The sequence below is a fragment of the Phragmites australis genome, chromosome 20 (assembly GCF_958298935.1).
Source record: "Phragmites australis chromosome 20, lpPhrAust1.1, whole genome shotgun sequence".
Classification (NCBI taxonomy): Eukaryota; Viridiplantae; Streptophyta; class Magnoliopsida; order Poales; family Poaceae; genus Phragmites; species Phragmites australis.
Genome location: NC_084940.1, coordinates 19842168 through 19862113, shown reverse-complemented (window position 1 = coordinate 19862113; position 19946 = coordinate 19842168).

Sequence of the window (19946 nt, the reverse complement as noted above, 5' to 3'; positions counted from 1 at the left end):
AAATTATTTTCTTAATTGAGAATATAAAATTTTCTCCTAAAGTTTTGAGACAAAGATTCACACCCTAATCTAAGGAATGAATACTTTATTACTATTTCCAAAAATTTGAAAATTAAGGTGTTAAACCCCCTGGAAGCAAGAATCTAGGAGATCGTTGCTGACCTAGCCACCGGACCGTTATGGCCACTAGAGTCCCTCCAGAGACCCTGAGCTCCGAGTCTCCATAGAGACCCAAGCCACTAGAGCTCGTGGACCTCCGGAGGACGCTGACCCCAGAGCCTTAGGGGAGTGACGGCCCCTCTATAGGACTAGCGGGAAGGGGGCCCCACTGGTTACCAACTACCTATCATGAAGTGATCAACATTAAATGCCAGAGTAGTTGGAGGCTGACCCTTTAGACTGGATGGGACTGTAGCTATAGTTGACAAAACACCAGGCACTATGGACACTTGCCACCACGATCACTACCATAGTTAGGTGATGTCATCGGAGTAGTTGAAGGTTGATCTAGGTCTGGACAATGTTTTACCAGGCTGTTCCTAGGTCACGATTGTATAGTGACGACTCGTATCACTACTAACCCCATTGAGGTATGCTTGTACACTTACACTATGGATGGCAATGTAAATACTAACTGTGGCCACACGGTGCCAAGGGGGGATTTTTTATCACTCCAAGCATTTTCTTTATCTCTACTTCTTCTCCATTCTTGAGCCACTCTAGTGGGTTGGCTCTCGCCGCACCCTGTTCGTGGAAGACTCTTTCTTCCACCAACAGTTGGCGCCATCCATGGGGAGCGAACCCATGGCCAGGTGGAAAGATGCCATCGAAGAAGAAGACCATCGAGGCAGTGGCCCAAGCGGCTGGCTCCACGGCGACACCTGTGCGAAAGTCCACATGATAGCAGTGGACAAACACACACTATGCCAGTCCCACCGCCCCAACCCAGGGTGACGATGAGTCCACTCACAAGCGAGAAGAGGGCCTCGTTGCCACCGCTGACTTGACCGTGACCCTGAATGTGGTTGATGTTGGGGGCCCTGCTAGTTCGGAGGCCCTTCAGCAGCAGTACAACGAGAACCTCACTGCACCCCAAGATGCTGTGGTTGAGATCAAAGCTGTATATGCCACAACAGCCAGCTAGTAGGCACACCTGGCGGCCCTTTAGGCTCAACTGGAGGAGCTGCAGGTGGCCCGGCGGGCCGCACAGTAGGCTACAAACTCCGAGTCACCCATACAGACAAGCCTACAGGCCAAGCCCTTCCTAAACTGGTTTTGAACCCCCAAACTTACTTTGTTTAAGGCGATTTGGACCCATGTGATTTTGTTTTCTTGTATGCCCTCGCCCTCGAGGCCAACAGAGGCTGGCAGGCCACCATGGCCAAATGCTTTCCCCTCGCTTTGGAAGGGGTATGTCACGGCCCAGAGTTTCTAAACATGTAATTAAGCGCTAATGAGCATCATTAGCATCATTTGTTTTTGTTTTGAACAGTATAGACTTGCAATGTGGATTAAAACCGAATTTGGTTAAACCAAGTTTAACTGATGCGTTGTAAAGCATCTCCAAAAACTTCCATGGAACATAGGGCTGGTGACAATTTTAGAAATTAGTAGATGCCAGGAGGAGAATATAAATGAATTTTCCCAAATTTTTGGGAAATATTTAGAAGGCATAAAAATTATCACAAGTTGGAAAAGATAGCATCTTTGAACAATTTTTATTCAAAATTGGCTCAAGCATTCTGGATCAAACAAGTTCAAATGGGTTCCTTATGAATTTTAGTTCCAAACAAATTTTTTTTTACTAATTTTGGACCTTGGGAAGGCATTCAAATGGATAGCTAAAGTAGTGGGGATATTTTGCCGGCCGGTTACTGTTCCTCGGGCCCGCTTGTCATCCCCCCCTCCGGCTTCTCTGCTCTCTCTACCGTCCCCTCTCACAGAGCAAGCGGCGCCGCCCTTGTTGACTACGGTGGCCAGGCCATGTCACCGGAAAACCGGGACACGGCATCGTGCCTTTATCTTCCCCTCCCTACCCTCTGCTTTCCTCTCTCTCTCTCTCTGCTCCTCCTCTCGCACAGCCGGTGCAGGCAGAGGCAGAGCACACACACACAAGCACCGGCCGCCGCCCAAATCGCCGCGCCACTGACGGCCTCCACCGAGCCCGGGCCAGGAGAAGCGCAGAGGAGGGTCGTTGAAGCTCTTCCCCGCCGTTTCCCCTCCTTTCCCGGCGTTTCCCGCGCGATTTGAGCTCGGCCGAGCCTTCTCCCTCAACCCCGGTAGCCTCCTCTCCGCCCCTCTCCGTCGCCCCGCTATTCTACAGCCTCACCGGCCCAAACCGCTGCACGGTGAGCTTCCCCGTGCTCCTGTACACCTTATGCGCGCGCCGTTCTCCCTCCGTCCCGTCGCCGGCGCGGTGGTCCGCGATAGTCGAACCGCCGCCGCCTCCCCGCGCATGCCACCGGCCGTGCCGCCGTCGAGCTCATCGGCTGGGAAGCACGCCGTTAGGTCCACGCGCTCGCGTAGAACGTGTAGGTGTGCTCGGCCGGGCTTATTACGCCGCCGTCTAGCCGCCGGCGGTCTAAACCGAGCCGCCACCGTGCCCGTTCCGCTGTGCGTTGCCGCTCGCCGTGCTCCGGCCATCTCCGGTGTCAACATGTGCCCCCACCAGGTCTGCGTGCCTCCCCTGGTGGTGTTGCTGCCCTCCCCGGCTGCCGGCGTGGCGCCGCTCACCGCCGGCGGGCGCAGCCCGGGCCGCCGGCCGTTTTGGCGCCGCGCGTCTTTGGTGCCTGGCTGTTTTGACCCAGGGTCAAACACCCGGCCCCACTGGTCAGTCCCTGGGTTAGCCGGCCTGGGGTAGAAAAAGTTTTAGGGATTTTAATATCCGGTAAATGGGGTTTTAAATTGTTTTCCAATGTATAAATTCAGCTGAAATATTGTAAATTACGTAGAAAATTGTAGATAGCTCCAAAAATTGTGAAACCAATTTTGTTGGCTTTGTTATGGCATGCTCTACCCATTAAAAATACCAGTGGGCATGAAATGTGTGCTGTAATTTATTGAGTAATTGAAACATGTTTAGGCTTTGATAATTCATAATTAAATCTTGGTAGCCCCAAAATTGATGAATCCAATTTTGTGAATCTTGCTAAATTGTGCCCTGTTCAGTAAAAATATACACCCTCATGTTAAGCATAATTAACTTTCCATTTTGGTTTAAGCTTTGGTTTATGCTTTAAAGTATTTTGGGAAATGTTTAAATGGTTAACACTAATTGCAATTAGGAAATATTTGATGTTTTAAGTGCAAGGCATAATGCATGTCACCTTCATTGTTATATGGCTTTCATACTCATCATTGCGCGTGATTATTCTTATAGAGAACGTCGATTCGACGACAGAGGCGAGCGAGGCTTTTCCTGGAGGTTCTAACGGTGGTGATCGTGGTTCGGGTAGCTGTGAGCAGCAGCTAGGGCAGCAAGGCAAGCATCATTCATATTGCACCGTGTCTACTTGAAAATCTAATATGTTATCTACGCTTATGTATACATTGCATGTGTCGGGTACCGAGTTGGGTAGAACCTATGCCGATGCATCCTCCCATTTCGGTCACGTGTCATGTGTTATTCCTTGGAGCCTAGTGGTGTCGTCGAGGTCTAGTTATAGTTCGCTATGCTTAATGGTACTTAGGCTTTCCGGTAGAAGTCGACGACGGCGTCCACCGTTGTCGCGAGCCTAGGGCTTATTACTTGTTCACACTTGTGGTTGTGTTGATGATGAGTCGGTTTGGTGAGTGGTGAGTTGAGACGAGGTGTGGGCGGTGTTAGGGGTGTCATCTGCTCACGAGGAGTCCTCAGGCAGTTCGGGGAGGGAACCCGGACACCGTAGACCGCTTGCACCGGTTAAGCACCGACCGTCGGTGTAGTCGGCTTTAGCACTTACCTTACTCACCACATGCTGATATAATGGTAGGCGAGCTAATTACCTTCGCAGACGTGGTCATGTGGGCCTCATCATAGACGGTGTGAGTCCGGTTTGAGTCTGGGCTTTTAGTGGTATTAGTTTGCTCAGGGAGTAGTTCTAATACCGCCGCGCCGAGCTATGGTTGATCCACATGGTTGGGCCTAGTTGGGAAAGGTTGTCACGGGTACCCCCTTGTGTGCATCTTAGCGGGTGGCACAAGCCGTATGGTCCCTGTGTCATGTGGGTCCAGGAGTATCCCCTGCAGGGTGTATAATCAGTTCGAACTGCCGCGCTCTCGGTCATGAGCATTGCCATCGCTTATCTCCACCGAGCGACCATGTTTTGGTCGTAGAGTTTCGATGTGGGTTGTGGCATGGTTGGTTTGGGTGGTTTGGTCGGTATGTGGTCGGTGGTTTGGTGGTAATGGTTTACTCTTATACATTTGTTGTTTATATATCTGTTCTGATCAGTTGGTTGGCAGGGTTTGAGTGGGTGGTTGGTTAAGTCACTTGCTTACACCTAGAGTCTAGGTTGCTTACCGCTTAATGAACTTAAACATGTCTTAATCCTTGCTACAGCTTTAAATGCATGATCCTTGGAGTCGAGAATATATATACTCATACTGTGTAAGACTTGCTAGTACCTTCATGCTAAGGGTACTGCCCTTAAGTTTCAGGTTCACAGGTTGGCGAGGAAGAGGCAGTGTTCGGCTACTTTGTGCCTGCCGATCAGGGTGGCGGGCAGGAGTAGCACCTTCTACTCCGAACTCCGGCGCTTTTGGTATGGAGCCTAAGGGCATACAGCTCCATACTCTTTTGTTGTATAGGTTTATCTTCCGCTGCGTAGTTGTTGTTGTTTCTCTTTTGTTGTAAATTGTAGAAGCAGTTGCATGTTTAAGTATTGTAATACAGTTTAATTACTTGCTCTCTATTAAACTGTGTTGTGATATTTGAGTTGGAAGGCATGTGTTCCGATCCTGGGCACAAAACACGTGTCGGGACTACCGGAATGGTATTCTGGTTAATCGTCGAGGTTGTGATTATGAACAATGATCCTCCTGATGATTAATTAGAATAATATTTGGACGGTTCCTCACAGGGTAGCCCTTCGATGGTTCTGGGCGTTGGAGCAGGGGGCTATTTATACCTATACCTAGCTCCGGGACACCTTCTCCAACAACTTCCAGGGCACCATCATCGAGCTAGTAACATCTAGGAGCTTATGTGCCATCAAACAACAGCTGGGTAAGACCCTCAGGGATTACTTTTGGAGGTTCGCCCAAACTAAGGTCGAGACAAAGGGCACCTTGGAGCCATCAGTCATTGACGTGGTGACCTAAGGTTTGGGCTCCAGGCCCCTCTTTGATTGAATGTGCTGGTGTCCGGTGCACATGGTGGATGCCCTCATGTGCAAGTTTGAGGAGTACGCTCACGCACAGGAGGAGTGACTCTGTCGAGAGGCCATGGATGCTACTGTGGCCCCGTCCCTTGTGCCCGCGAAGCCAACCTTGCAAGCGTGGGCCTCTTGGGCCCCGCTGATTCCTATGGCAAAAAGGGGCTCTGACGAGCCCAAGGGCTCCGGAGGGTGCTGATCCTGACATCGCTAGCGCCGTGGCATCCACAACAACAACCACATGCAAGGGGCTCCGAACCCTCCCCGATCCAAGGGGCGAGGCCGCGGGCAATGCAGCACCTTCCATGAGCGGTAGCGTGCCCCCGGCTCACAACCCAAAGATGAGTACTGGTGCACTCTACATGGAGTTGGATGTGGCCACAATACTGAGGATTGTCCGACCCTTGTAACCTTCTGAAAGGAGTACCTTGAGCGGCAAGCAGCACACGCTGTAGAGGATAAGGACAAAAACAAGCGGTCCAGCAGTGGTGGTCCTGCAGCAGGCCGCTAGGTGGATCACTTGGCCTTGTAGAACCCTCCTCAGCTAGCTCTGCCCCCTCCGCCTCTGCCATCTGCGATACCACACATTAAAGAGAGGAGTTGTACAAGGCAAGTGGTCCTAGCCATAACCGGAGGGGGAACCTCCGGTGGCTCCTAAAGCGGCAGTTGTGAGACTACGCACATGGGGTGTACCATATTAGGGCAACCAGTGTCCACCATCGTGTCCCTAGATAGGCCAAAGCCTAGATGACCTTCACCTTCGATGACATTATGGGTGTGAACTTCCCCTACATCGATGCCCTAGTCATCACGGTTGACATTGCCGACGCCAAAATCCAGAGAGTGTTGATCGTCAGAGGGAGCTATCCTCTTCGTGCATGCCTTTGACCAACTCTGCTTCCCGTGGAGCCAGCTCTCTCTAACTCAGAGGCTCCTCCAAGCATTCAATGGGGCTAGCCTCAATGTCCTAGGCTAGATATAGCTTCCCATCACATTTGGCAAGGGCTCTATCATGTGTACCGAGGCGATCACCTTCGATGTTGTGGATGTACCCTATGCGTACAATGTCATCCAAGGCTGGGGCACTCTAAACAAGTTTGGAGTGGTCCCCCATCACAACTACCTCTGCATGAAGGTGCCTGGTCCCCAGGGGCTGATCTCTGTCCATGGTGATCAAGACTTGGCTAGGCACATCAAATAAGGGTACCCTAACTTGCTTGACAGTCGCCACATCCATAGTGTGGCCAAAGGGCCCCTCATAGGCCCCCTTTTAGAGAGCCTCGAGCACCATGGCACTTCGAAGCCACGACCGGTCTGGGATGTCAAGCATGCTCTTGTGGGAACGGGCCAGCCTGACCAGACTTTTCCGATCATGGCGGATCTCACTTTGGGGCAACAAGCACAGCTCCTAGCCATCCTGCGGGCCAACATCGATGTTTTCGCTGGTCCCCGTAGGACCTCCCTGGGGTGGACCACTGCATCTTCGAGCATGCCCTCTAAGTCAACTCGCAGATAAAAGCTTATGCTCTAGGGGCTCTGCAAGCTGTCCTCCAAGTGGACGGAGGCCACGAGGGAGCAAGTCCGGAAGCTACTGAAGACTAGGGTCATCCGCGAAGTCATCCACTCTAAGTGGCTATCGAACCCTTCCAGGTGAAGAAGCCTAATGATAAGTGGCGCATGTGCATCGACTTCACGACGCTCAACAAAGCCTACCCCCGCGATCTGACTCTCTCGCATTGACCAGCTTGTGGAGTCCACCGCCGATTGCTAGCTATTAAGTTTATTGGATGCATACTCTGAATACCATCAAGTGTGGATTGCCACAGAAGACGAAGACAAAACTAGCTTCATACCCCCTTCGGAGTATACTGCTACATTCAGATGCCTTTTTGGCCTCTAAAATTCCGAAGCCACCTTCTACTGCCTGGTACACAAAATCCTAGAGCAGTAGCTATGCCACAACGTGGAACCTACATTGATGACATCATCATAAAAAGCAAGCTCAAAGCTGACCACATTGCTGACCTTCAAGAGACCTTCAATAAACTCTAGGCTGCAGGCGTGTGGCTCAATTCGAAAAAGTTTATCTTCAGTGCCAAGGCTAGCAAAGCTACTAGGGTACCTAATCTCCAAGAGAGGCATCGAGGCTAACCCTAGCAAAATTCGTGCCATCATAGAAATGGTACTCCCCACCGATCCGAAGGTGATCTAGCAACTAGCTGGCCACCTCACAGTCCTCAGCTGGTTCCTCGCCATGTTCGCGGAGCACAACATTCAATTCTTCAAAATGCTGATGGGCTCTGAGCCTTTCAGTTGGACGGTGAAGTGCCAGAATGCCTTGGAGAGCCTTAAGGGCTCCCTTGTTCGACCCAAGACACTCGTAATACCCCTCCCTGACGAAGAGCTTCTCCTATACTTATTTGTCGCTGCCTCCACTGTGAGTGTCATGCTCATGTGAGAGGAGGAGAATAATGACTATTCTATTCAGAGGGCGATCTACTATGTTTCGAAGACCCTAGCTGGGGCCAAAACGGGCTACACCGAGCTCAAGAAGATGGCGTATGCACTCCTGATGGCCTCACGCAAGCTCCAGCACTACTACCTCACCTATTGATGAGCCCATGGCTCCTTCAGATATGACCAATACCGCCAATAATCCTCAAATCATACAAGGTCCAATTACAAAACCATGTCCATGATAATTAGACCACTAGGTGAACTCGTTCCTTGATGTTCATGCTTCCTTGGATGGATTACGACTAAATTCTTGTGATATTATATTGCTTAGGAATGTGAGAGAAGCACCACAACCTTACCCAGATGTCACCGCTTGAAGGCCACATATATTCAGACTTGAGGTTGAGCTCTAGTTGTGGTCGTGGTCGAAGTCGTGGATGTGGTCGAGACACAGGACAACACGTTAGTAAAACCTGCATAGCTCTATCATACGAAGTCCATTTTAGGTAATCTTGGACATTCTAGAAAGCTTACAATGAGCTCTTTCTAATGGATATGAGCTCAACCAAATATTCCATATAGTTTAGTCAAAGTCACAGAAATAAGGTGTTGCACCACTATTTTAGACCTAGTTGGGTCTTGTAACCGTTTCGGGGTCCGAGTCCAGGTTGTGCACACCTCTATCCATGGTTGCACAACCCTAGTTTGACCTCCTTATGTCCCCCTATATATACACAATAGCCGTCATAGTTTAGGCTTGGGTTTTGCTTAGATTATTCTATTTTATACAATTTTGCCACTTGTTCGGTTTGTAGAATCCCAACTCGAGTACTTCATTGGTAATTAGCAATATTCAGATTGCATCTACCTGTTCTTGCTTGTGTTCTTGATTCTCTTGCAGAAAAAACCTTTTTGGCGAGGTCAACCGTGTCTTGGCACGGTTGATAACCATAGAGTAGTGGTGTAGTGGTTGCGAGGGTTCTCGATCTGTTCTGTTCAGGGTCTTTGGATCATCAATTTTGAAACTCCACCAATCGACTTATCATGTTACCTTCGAAAGATCGGGCAAACGTGCATAATATGGTATCAGAGCCTCGGTTGCCTGTTAGGTAATCTTAGTTATCCCCTTTATTTCGTCATTTTCCATTACCTAGAGTCTAGAAAATTACGCCACAAAAATATTTGGATCTTAGTTTTTCTGCTGCGCAAACCTCTTTGTGCCTTCGCAATTTTGTTTTTAGTATTCGCGTTGTTGAGTTTGAGTCCATCGCGGTGTCCTTGTTGCTGGTCTTGGTCATCGTGTCCTAGTTTTGAGTGTCGAGTCTTCGCTATTATAGTCATCGGGTATCCCGGCTTGGCCTTGTTTGCTATAGTCGAGATTGTGTCTCTAGTCGATTCGACCATCAACTCGTGTTCGAACACTAGTCGCTTTAACCATCTACTCGAGTTTGACCACTAGTCGAGTCGACCATCAAGTCGTGTTCGACCACTAGTCGCTTTAATCATTTACTCGAGTTCGACCACTAGTCGAGTCGACCATCAAGTCTTGTTCGACCACTAGTCGCTTTAATCATCTACTCGAGTACAACCACTAGTCGAGTCGACCATCAAGTTGTGTTCGACCACTAGTTGCTTCAACCATCTACTCGAGTTCTACCACTAGTTGAGTCAACCATCTACTCGGGTTCGACCACTAGTCGCTTCGACCATCCTTTCGGGTTCACCTAGTTGGAGTCTATCTTTTTCTGGCTGTTCTTGAACACCCTACGTACTCATCATATCGAGCATTGTCCGATAAAGTTTGAGTATCACTCGATAGCCGAAGCAGAGGTAGCCAAAGTTCAAAGAGAGAGAGAGTATCTTTTTATTACCTATATACCCCTTCTCTCTGGAAAAAATTTATTTCCTACTGGTCTTAAAAAAGGCAGTAGAAGAGTTCTGAGTTTGTGTCACATTCGTAAAAAAAAAGAAAAAGCAAACTAGAAGAAAAGAGTGCAGAAAAAAAAGAGAGAATTAAAAACAAGAATCATTTTGCATTGCGAATTTGGTTCCATTGTGCTTGTGTTTGTAATAGTTTTCGGCTTGCTTGAGCTAGTTCTAGGAACGTGTTCAGGCTAGCAACTATGATGAGTACTGTGGACTTTTATTCAGCTTTGCTAATCCGATTTCAATTAATGCTATTCCTTGCTACTAAATATTGCCTGTCCAAGCTACACCTTCTCTCGATCAGAATGATTTCTCCACTTACAACTACCTCACTCGCACCCGATAAGATATCATGAACCAGCCACTGGTTGTGCCAACTATTGTGATTGGTAAGAACACTTGCAAGAGTGTGGTAAGACGCTTGAGAGTGTGTGACTCCACCTCCACCACCTAGTAGTCGATAGGGATAATTTATCTTTCATGGTTTTTTATCTTCGACTAACCATGACAGGAGAAGCATCGGATGCACAGGAGTGTGTTTTGAGGGAAGAACTCACAATGTTGTTAGATGATCATCGACATGCTATTAATGACGACATCGATAAGAAGCTTGCGGAGACAAACACTACATTGCAATGACTTAATGACAGTATTGCCATGCTCAATACACTTTTTCATCGAGTGGTTAATGAGCCACCAAACTATGGGCGTGTGGATTCTCGTGGCGCGGACCATGAGCAAGAGGAGTCCATTGCAGATGATGAAATTTTGAGGCAAAAACAAGATGCCTTTGATGCACTACAACTGGACCGATTAAACTTCAATTGTCAAGGTATGAGAGGTAATAATTTTCAGCAATGTAACCTACGTGTTAATGATGATCCATTTGCTAAGGTGAGGTTTACCATACCATCTTTTGCGGGTGCTTATGATGCTGAAAAGTATTTAGATTGGGAGATGATGGATGAACAAAAGTTTAATGCTCATATAGTTCCTGAAGTGCCTATAGTTAGGCAAGCCACTAGTGAATTTAAACAATTTGCAATTATTTGGCGGAATAGAATATGCATCGATGGATTAGCTCCTACCACTTGGAATGCTTTAAAGGTTGCTATGTGTAACAGATTTGTTCCACCCTCTTTTAAATGTGATTTGCGTAAGAAATTATAGGGCTTAAACCAAGGTGATATATCCTGAGAAGAATATTATTAGGAGCTACAAATTAGTATGCTGCATTGTGATATTATTGAGGATGAAGAGGCTGCAATGACATGCTTTTATGGAGGGTTAAGGCATGAAATTCAGGACATAGTTGATTACAAAGAATACAATAATGTTCCTAGATTATTCCAACTTGCATGTCTGGTAGAAAAAGAATTACAGAGATGACAACAGAGGCCAATGAACAATTTTGGAGGCTCATTACATCAAAATCAATGCTGGAACAAGTCAAAACAGCCCCACATTCAGCTACACGATCTGTTGCCCCCTTCTCGAGTAGGGCGCGTTCAGTAGTACCTTCGACACTACCACACGCTCCTGAGGTAAGTAAATCCATAAGTATGCAGGGTCCAGCCAAGAGCTCTTCTTCAGTCATTCTACAGGCCAATCGACCGGGATTGTATGCCACCGATGCAAGGGAATGGGCCATGTCATGAAAGATTGCCCAAGTCAGTGAGCGTACATTGCAACAGAAGATGGTGGGTATGTAAGTGCTAGTGATGTTGAGGATGAATATGCACTTGCAGCTAACCATGCAAGTGATGAGGATGAACATGAGACAGATATCGACAATGAAGAAGAATTGAGTGCAGCTGCTACTTAGAATTATAGGACACTCATTGTGTAGCGAGTGTTAAGCACTCAAATGGAGCAGGCGGAACAACTACAATGATAGAATTTGTTTCAGATGTTCCTCATAGTCAAGGACTATCATGTTCGAGCCATTACTGATTGAAGAAGCTGCAACAACTTGGTAAGTTCTGATATGATCAAGAAGCTTGCCTTGCTTACAAGAAGCCATCCTCACCCTTATCAAATTTAATGGTTCAACAATAGTAGTAAGGTGAAGGTAATGCAAACAGCTAGGGTACATTTTTCTATTGATTCATACCATGATTGTACTGATTTCGATGTAGTAACCATGCAAGCATGTTCACTTTTGTTAGGACGACCATGGGAGTTTGATACTAATGCAACATATCATGGTAGAAATAATAAGTACACCCTTATGTATAAAAGAAATAAAATAACTTTTCTACCTTTAATCCCTGCTAAAATTATGAAATGTGAACAAGAGATAAGAGTTTTAAGAATGAATCTGAAAATCAGCAAGTAGCAGAAAAAGTTTTTCCACCCAAAAAGGAGAAAGCAACAACAACTTCTAAGTACGATGGAATTAGACGAAAAGGGTGTGTTGTGCTTGCTACTAAATCTGACCTTGCTGAAATTTGTGATAATAAGCTGCCAAGGTATACTTTGATATGCAAAGATTCTTTAGTTTCACTCAAGAACATATCTAGCTCTTTGTCTCTTGCTTTTGCCAACCTTTTGTAGGAGTTTGTGGATGTATTTCCAGCTGAGGTACCCCCGGGATTACCACTTATTCAAGGGATTGAACATCAAATTGATTTGATTCTGGGAGCAACTTTGCCAAACCATGCTGCATATAGGATCAACCTGGAAGGGACTAAGGAAATTCAATGATAAGTCCAAGACCTTTTGGACCGCGGGTATGTACGAGAAAGTCTTAGCCCTTGTGCTGTTCCCGTTCTTTTGGTACCTAAGAAAAACAGTAGTTGGCGTATGTGTGTTGATTGTAGAGCCATCAATAATACTACTATAGATATCATCACCCTATCCCTGGGTTAGATGATATGCTTGATGAGTTGAGTGGTTCTATAATTTTCTCTAAAATTGACTTGCGAAGTGGATACCACCAGATTAGAATGAAACTTGGAGATGAATGGAAGACTGCATTTAAAACTAAGTTTGGTTTGTATGAGTGGTTAGTAATGCCTTTTGGGTTAACTAATGCACCTAGTACTTTCATTCGATTGATGAACGAAGTTTTACGTGCTTTCATTGGGAGATTTGTGGTGCTTTACTTTGATGACATCTTGATTTACAACAAGTCATATGAACTACACTTTGATCACTTACGTGCTATTTTTAACGCTTTGAGAGATGCATGTTTGTTTGGTAACCTCAAAAGGTGCACCTTTTGCATGAATCAAGTCTCTTTTCTTGGCTATATTATTACTCCATAGGGAATAGAGGTTGATGAAACAAAAATCAAAGCCATAAAGAACTGGTCAACTCCTGAGACTGTTACACGAGTTAGAAGCTTTCAAGGTCTTGCGGGTTTCTATCGGCGATTTGTGCGGGATTTCAAAACCATTGCTGCTCCATTAAACAAGTTGACAAAGAAAGCAGTAGTTTTTAAATGGGGACCTGCACAAGAACAAGCATTCAATTTGTTGAAAGAGAAGCTCACCCATGCTCCATTGCTCCAACTCCCTGATTTTGGGAAGACCTTTGAACTAGAATGTGATGCTAGTGGAATTGGAATTGGAGGTGTGCTAATTCAAGAAGGTAATAACCTGTTTCTTATTTTAGCGAGAAATTAAGTGGGCCAAGTCTGAGTTATTCTACCTATGATAAGGAATTGTATGCTTTAGTCAGTGCTTGAAACTTGGCAACATTATCTATGGCCCAAAGAATTTGTTATATATTCTGATCATGAATCGTTGAAACATATTAGGAGTCAAGCTAAACTGAATAAAAGAAACCTAAATGGGTAGAATTTATTGAGTTATTTCCATATGTCATAAAACATAAGAAAAGAACGGACAATGTGATAGCTGATGTGCTTTCTAGGCGTTAGACTATGTTATCTCAACTTGATTATAAGATTTTTGGTTTGGAGACCATTAAAGAATTATATGCTGCTGATTTGGATTCTAAAGAAGTTCCTGAACATCATAAAGAAGGGAAAACATGGAATGAACATGTCCTGAATGATGGATTGCTCTATTGTGCTAACAAGCTATGCATTCTAGCTAGCTCTATTCGTCTTTTGTTGTTGCAGGAGGTGCATAGAGGAGGATTGATGGCACATTTTGGAGAAAAGAAGACTGAAGATGTGCTGACTACTCATTTCTTTTGGCCAAAGATAAGATTTGATGTTGAGTGCTACATGTCACATTGCACCACTTGCAATAAAGCTAAGTCTCGTTTAAATCCACATATTCTTTACATGCCTCTTCCTATTCCTAGTGCACCTTGGGAGGATATTTTAATGGATTTTGTTTTAGGATTGCCTAGGACAAAAAGGGGGAGGTATAGCATATTTGTAGTTGTGGATAGATTTTCTAAAATTACATATTTTATATCTTATCATAAGAGCGATGATGCTACAAACATAGCTGATATGTTTTTCAGGGAAACTGTTCGACTACATGGAGTGCCTAATACAATCATCTCGGATCGTGACACAAAGTTTTTGAGTCACTTTTGGAGATCACTTTGGAATAAATTGGGGATGAAGCTGCTGTTTTCTACTACGTGTCATACCCAAACCGATGGTCAAAAAGAGGTTGTCAACCATTACTATCAACCATATTACGGGCAGTTCTAAAGAAGATACACTCCACCAAGGTAAGTCCGTTTCAGGTAATGTATGTATTTAATCCCCATGCTCCTATTGATTTACTACATTTACCTACTTTTGAAATACTTAATTTAGATGCTAAGAAACATGCTTAATTTATTCTTAAATTGCATGAAACAAATAAAAAGTATAGGATTGCTGGAAGTAAAGGTAGGAAGAAAATAAAATTTGAACCTGGTGAATTAGTTTGGTTGCATTTAAGGAAGGATAGGTTTCCAGAACTAAGAAAGTCAAAATTGATGTCCAGAGCTGATGGACCATTTAAGAAAATTGAGAGAATCAATGACAATGCATACAAATTCGACCTACTTTAGATTTTGGGGTTAGTCCCACATTTAACATTTCCACCATTCTTTCGGGTTCGGCGACCTAGTCGGATTCAACTATCCACTCGATTTTGCCACCACGTCGGAGTCTATCTATTTCTAGATGTGCTCGGACACCCCGATGCACCATTCATATCGAGCATTGTCTAAAAAAGTTTGAGTAGCAACTCCTTAGCCAAAACAGAGCAAACCAAAGTTCAAAGAGGGAGAGAGAGGTAATAGAGGAGTTTTATTACCATTATACCCTTGCTCTTCGGAATTTTTTTTTGACCCATATACCTCACTGGTCCTAGAAAAGGTAGTAGAGGAGTTTTGAGTTTGTGTCACATTCCAAAAAAATATAGAAAAAATAAAGAAGAAGAAAGCAAGAAGCAAAGAGTGCCAAAAAAAGGAGAGAAAAAATTCAGGTTTGCGTTGCGAATTTTTTTCCATTGCGCTTGTGTTTGTTATAGTCTTTGACTTGCTTGAGCTAGTTCTAGGAACGCGTTCGGGCCAGCAACTGTGATGAGTACCGTAAACTTTTATTCAATTTTTGTAATTTGATTTCATTATTTACCATTCCTTGCTACTAAATATTGACTGTCCAAGCTCCACCTTCTCTCAATTAGAATAGTTCTCCCTTTGCAACCGCCTCACTCGCACTCGATAAGGTATCATGAACCAACCACTGGTTGTGCCACCTGTTATGATTGGTAAGAACACTTGCAAGAGCATGGTAAGACTCTTGAGAGTGTGTGATTCCACTTCAATCTCCACCACCTAGTAGTTGATAGGGATACTATTGTTGTCTCTTGTTTGCTACTAACCATGGCAGGTAAAGCATGGCATGCAAAGAGTGTGTTTTGAAGGAAGAACTCACAATGTTGTTGGATGATCATCGACAAGCTACTAATGGCGACATTGATAAGAATCTTGTGGGAACAAATACCGTATTGCAACAACTCAATGATAGCATTGCAATGCTCAATACGTGCTTTGATCGGCTGGTCACTCAACCCTTGAACAACGGCCGTATGGACCCTCTTGTTCCAGCCCATGAACATGACGAGTCAGTTGCCGATGATGAAATTTTGATGCAAGAACAAGACACCTTTGATGCACGACAACGGGACTGATTAAACTTCAACCGTCAAGGTATGAGAGGTAATAATTTTCAGCAACATAACCTACGTGTTAATGATGATCCATTTGCTAAGGTTAAGTTTACTATACCATCTTTTACCAGTTGAACGGTCGAATAGAAGTTTAATGCTCATTTAGTTCCTGAAGTGCAAGAGTTGGGCAAGCCACTAGCGAATTTACAAATTTTGCAATTATCTAGTGGAATTTACAAATTTTGCAATTATCTAGTGGAATAGAGTATGCCCAGGAAGGGTTTTCCATTTTAGAAATCCTTTTGTTTTTTTTTTTGCTTTAGGTTTTCAAACTTATTTTCCAAAAGAGATTTTAACCGAGCGAACTCTAGCGAATTTTAGCAAAAAGAATTTCCCACACAATAAAACCTTATTGCAACTACAACGGCATGAATGCGACAAACATTCAACCTATTCCAAATTAAATTTAGAGATTAATTTCCTATAGAGCTAAAATGAAATCCACTTATTTAATTTCTAGCAAAATTTTAAATTATTGCAAATTTTGAAGTTTTGGGTGTTACAAACCTACCCCCCTTACGATGAATCTCGCCCTTGAGATTCGAAAAGATCGGAGAAGAGATGGGGAAACTCTGTCTTCAAATCATCTTCTCTTTCCCAGGTGGCTTCTTCTTCTGAGTGATGCTTCCACTGCACTCTACACATTTTGACTCCCCTGTTCCTGGTAACTCGTTCTGACGTCTCAAGAATCTTGACCGGATATTTGGCATAAGACAGATCTTCTCGCACATCCAGGTCTTCTACTGGTAACTGTTCCTCAGGAACTCCCTGTGCTACACGGATAATTCAATTGGGCACCTTTCAATTTCTCGCTGAAAAACACCACCAATACCAATTCCACTAGCATCACATTCAATTTCAAAAATCTTAGTGAAATCAGGTAAAACAATTAACAGTGCCTCAGTTAATCGTTTCTTAAGCTCATCAAAAGCAGCTTGCTGTGCTTCCCCCCAACGAAAGTCAACATTCTATTTAGTTAATTCATTCAAAGGGGCAGCAATAGTGCTAAAATCTTTAACAAAGCGCCGATAAAAACCAGTGAGACCATCAAAACTCCGAATTTGATTAACATTCGCAGGTGTAGGCCAGTTTTTAATAGCTTCAATTTTAGATTCATCTATTTTTACTCCCTGTGCTGAAACTACATATCCTATAAATATCACACAATATTTGCAAAAAGTGCATTTTTCTAAGTTACCAAATAGCTTTACCAATGAAATATCAATATGTTCAGTTTCAGTACGGCTGTAAATCAAAATATCATCAAAGTAAACAACTATGAATTTACCAATGAAATGTCTTAAAACATGATTCATTAGCCACATGAAAGTACTAAGCGCATTGGTTAAACCAAACAGCATGACTAACCACTCATACTGACCAAATTTTGTTTTAAAGGCTATTTTCCACTCATCCCCTTCTTTCATCCTAATCTGATGGTAACCACTACACTAATCAATTTTAGAGAAAATAACAGCACCACTCAATTTGTCTAACATGTCATCTAGCGAGGTATAGGGTGACGATATCGAATAGTGATATTATTAATTGCACTACAATCTATGCACATGCGCCATGTACCATCTTTCTTAGGAACCAAAATAACAAGAACAACACAAGGGCTTAAGCTTTCACGAACGTATCCTTTGGAGAAAAGCTCTTGCACTTGTTTCTGAATTTCTTTCATTTCCTTAGGGTTGGTACGGGTACAGTGGTTGATTAGGTAGCGTCACGCCAGGAATCAAATCAATTTGATGTTCTATCCCTCTTATCGGTGGTAACTAGCAGGCACCTCTGTTGGAAACACTTCGCTGAATTCCTGCAAAACACAAGAAACACCACTAGGTAGAGAAGTCACGTCATTAGTCAACAGTAATGTCACTTGGTACAGCAGTACAAAGTGTACCAAATTAGGATCCTTGCTGAATTCTTTCATCTCTGATTTAGTGGCTAGCATTACTAAATTCTTCTCTGCCGCACTTCTCTTTGTACCACTCCGATTTGGGTTGTGGCGCTCACTCACCGAAGGTGGAATCACTCTATGTTTCTCTCGCTCTTTCTCACTCTCAACGTGCACCTCAATTTTCTGCATTGAAGAATTCATAATCTGTTGTGGTGTAAGCGGCTTCAAGATGATCTCCTTATTGTTCCATCGGAATGTATAGCGACTGGTATGCCCATCATGAATAGTAAAATGGTCATATTGCCACGGCCGTCCCAATAGCAAGTGACAGACCGTCATAGGCACAACATCACAATCAATAGTAAATGTCACACGCACCATATAGGTCACCTTCACTTCCTCTTTATCGCTCAATCATTGCACATGATACGGCTATGGATGTGGTAAATACTTCAAACCCAACTTATTGCACATGTCTTTTCTGGCCAAGTTGTGACAACTACCTCCATCAATAATAACTTTGCACACCTTGCCTTTATCAAGCTTTTCCCAAGTCTAAAACAAATTGCACTGTTGTTCGAGTGACGGTGATGGCATCACACTAAGCACTTTGGGTGTGCAAACAATGGAATACTGCTCAGGGTTAGGAAACTCTAGATCACACTCACATATTGCTCTATCTCAACAGTGTGCAAAACTGGTGTTGCATCAAATAATTCGTCATCACTAACAAAAACATACCCATCATCTGTAATAAGCATAACCTTTGTATTTGGGCAATCTTTCTGAAAATGGCCAACTCCTTTGCACTTGTGGTAAACCAAGTCATGTGAACGCCCCGTTGACCCCATAGAAGAGGTTACGCTACCAGCAGGCATCGTTGAGCGACATGTCGGTGGTGGAGTACTCTCAGGCTTCTTACTTGTTGAACTGCACATTGCTAAATTGCTTCCAGACTGAGTACTCTTGTTTGGTTGACTTATGTTGTACGGCTACACCACACTTGTTGAAAAACGTGAACGGGCAGCAAACTTTGCATCTTCACTAACTTGGCGCTCAGCTTCACGCGCTTGGTGCAGCAACTCAATCATATCATTGTAAGGTTAGTGATTGACGATGCGCTTGATGGCATAATTCATACTAGCTAGGAATCTTGCCATTGTTTGCTCTTCATTCTCGCGCACATCAACATGTATCATGATGGTCTCCATCTCCTTATGATACTCATCAATTGATTTGAGACCCTATCGTAGCCCTATCAACTTCTCAAACAGTGAGCATTTGTAGCAACAAGAAACAAAATGTGTACTCAAGTGTTGCTTCATTTGCTCCCATGTGATAATAGGCAACTCATGGCGCTCCATCCGCTTGTGAACAAACTGCTCCCACCAATGTGTGGCATAATGATCCAATCCATTGGACGCAAGTAATAGCTTCTTCTCATTGGAATAATTGTTCATTTGGAATAGCTTATCAATTTTCAGTTCCCATGTCTGGTAATCTTCCACATCCATACCACCTAAAAAGACAGAAATAGCAAATTGAGGCTTAGCAATAAAATCCTCATCGATACCCTGTCTATGGTGATGCATGTTGTTGTTGTGGTTACGGGGCTGTCGTTCATTGTAAGCATCAGCAGGGAAATCATCGTCGATGGAGAGCTCAGTGTCGTCAGCCCAGCTACATGCATCATGCATACGTGCAGTAGCATTATGAACACCTATGTTGACACCTCCTCCTTGGGCGCCGTTAAAAACACTATTGCCTCGACCACACTCAGAAGCAAGAAGACGCGCCGTTGCATCTTGTTGCGCCGCCAAACGATGAGCCTATTGCTATCGTCGTTTCTCATCCATGCGAATAGTGCGCTCCTCCTCGGTCTCGATGTGCTGAAAAGCTTGATGCTCGTGTACACTTGTGTCGTTAGCTCGTAGACCCCCACACACATGGAGATTTGCAAACATAGCGCGCAACTCTTCGAAGTTGTTGATTTCTGTATGCAGCTATGTGTCCTCCTCCCCTAGTGTGTTCAATCCAGTCTAAACTTCCCTGGGCTTATCACACACACCATTGTCACCATCTTGGAGTTGCTTCTGCAGCATCTCATACAGCCTAGTGTACTCAGACCATGAAACCGGTACATCCGGATTACGC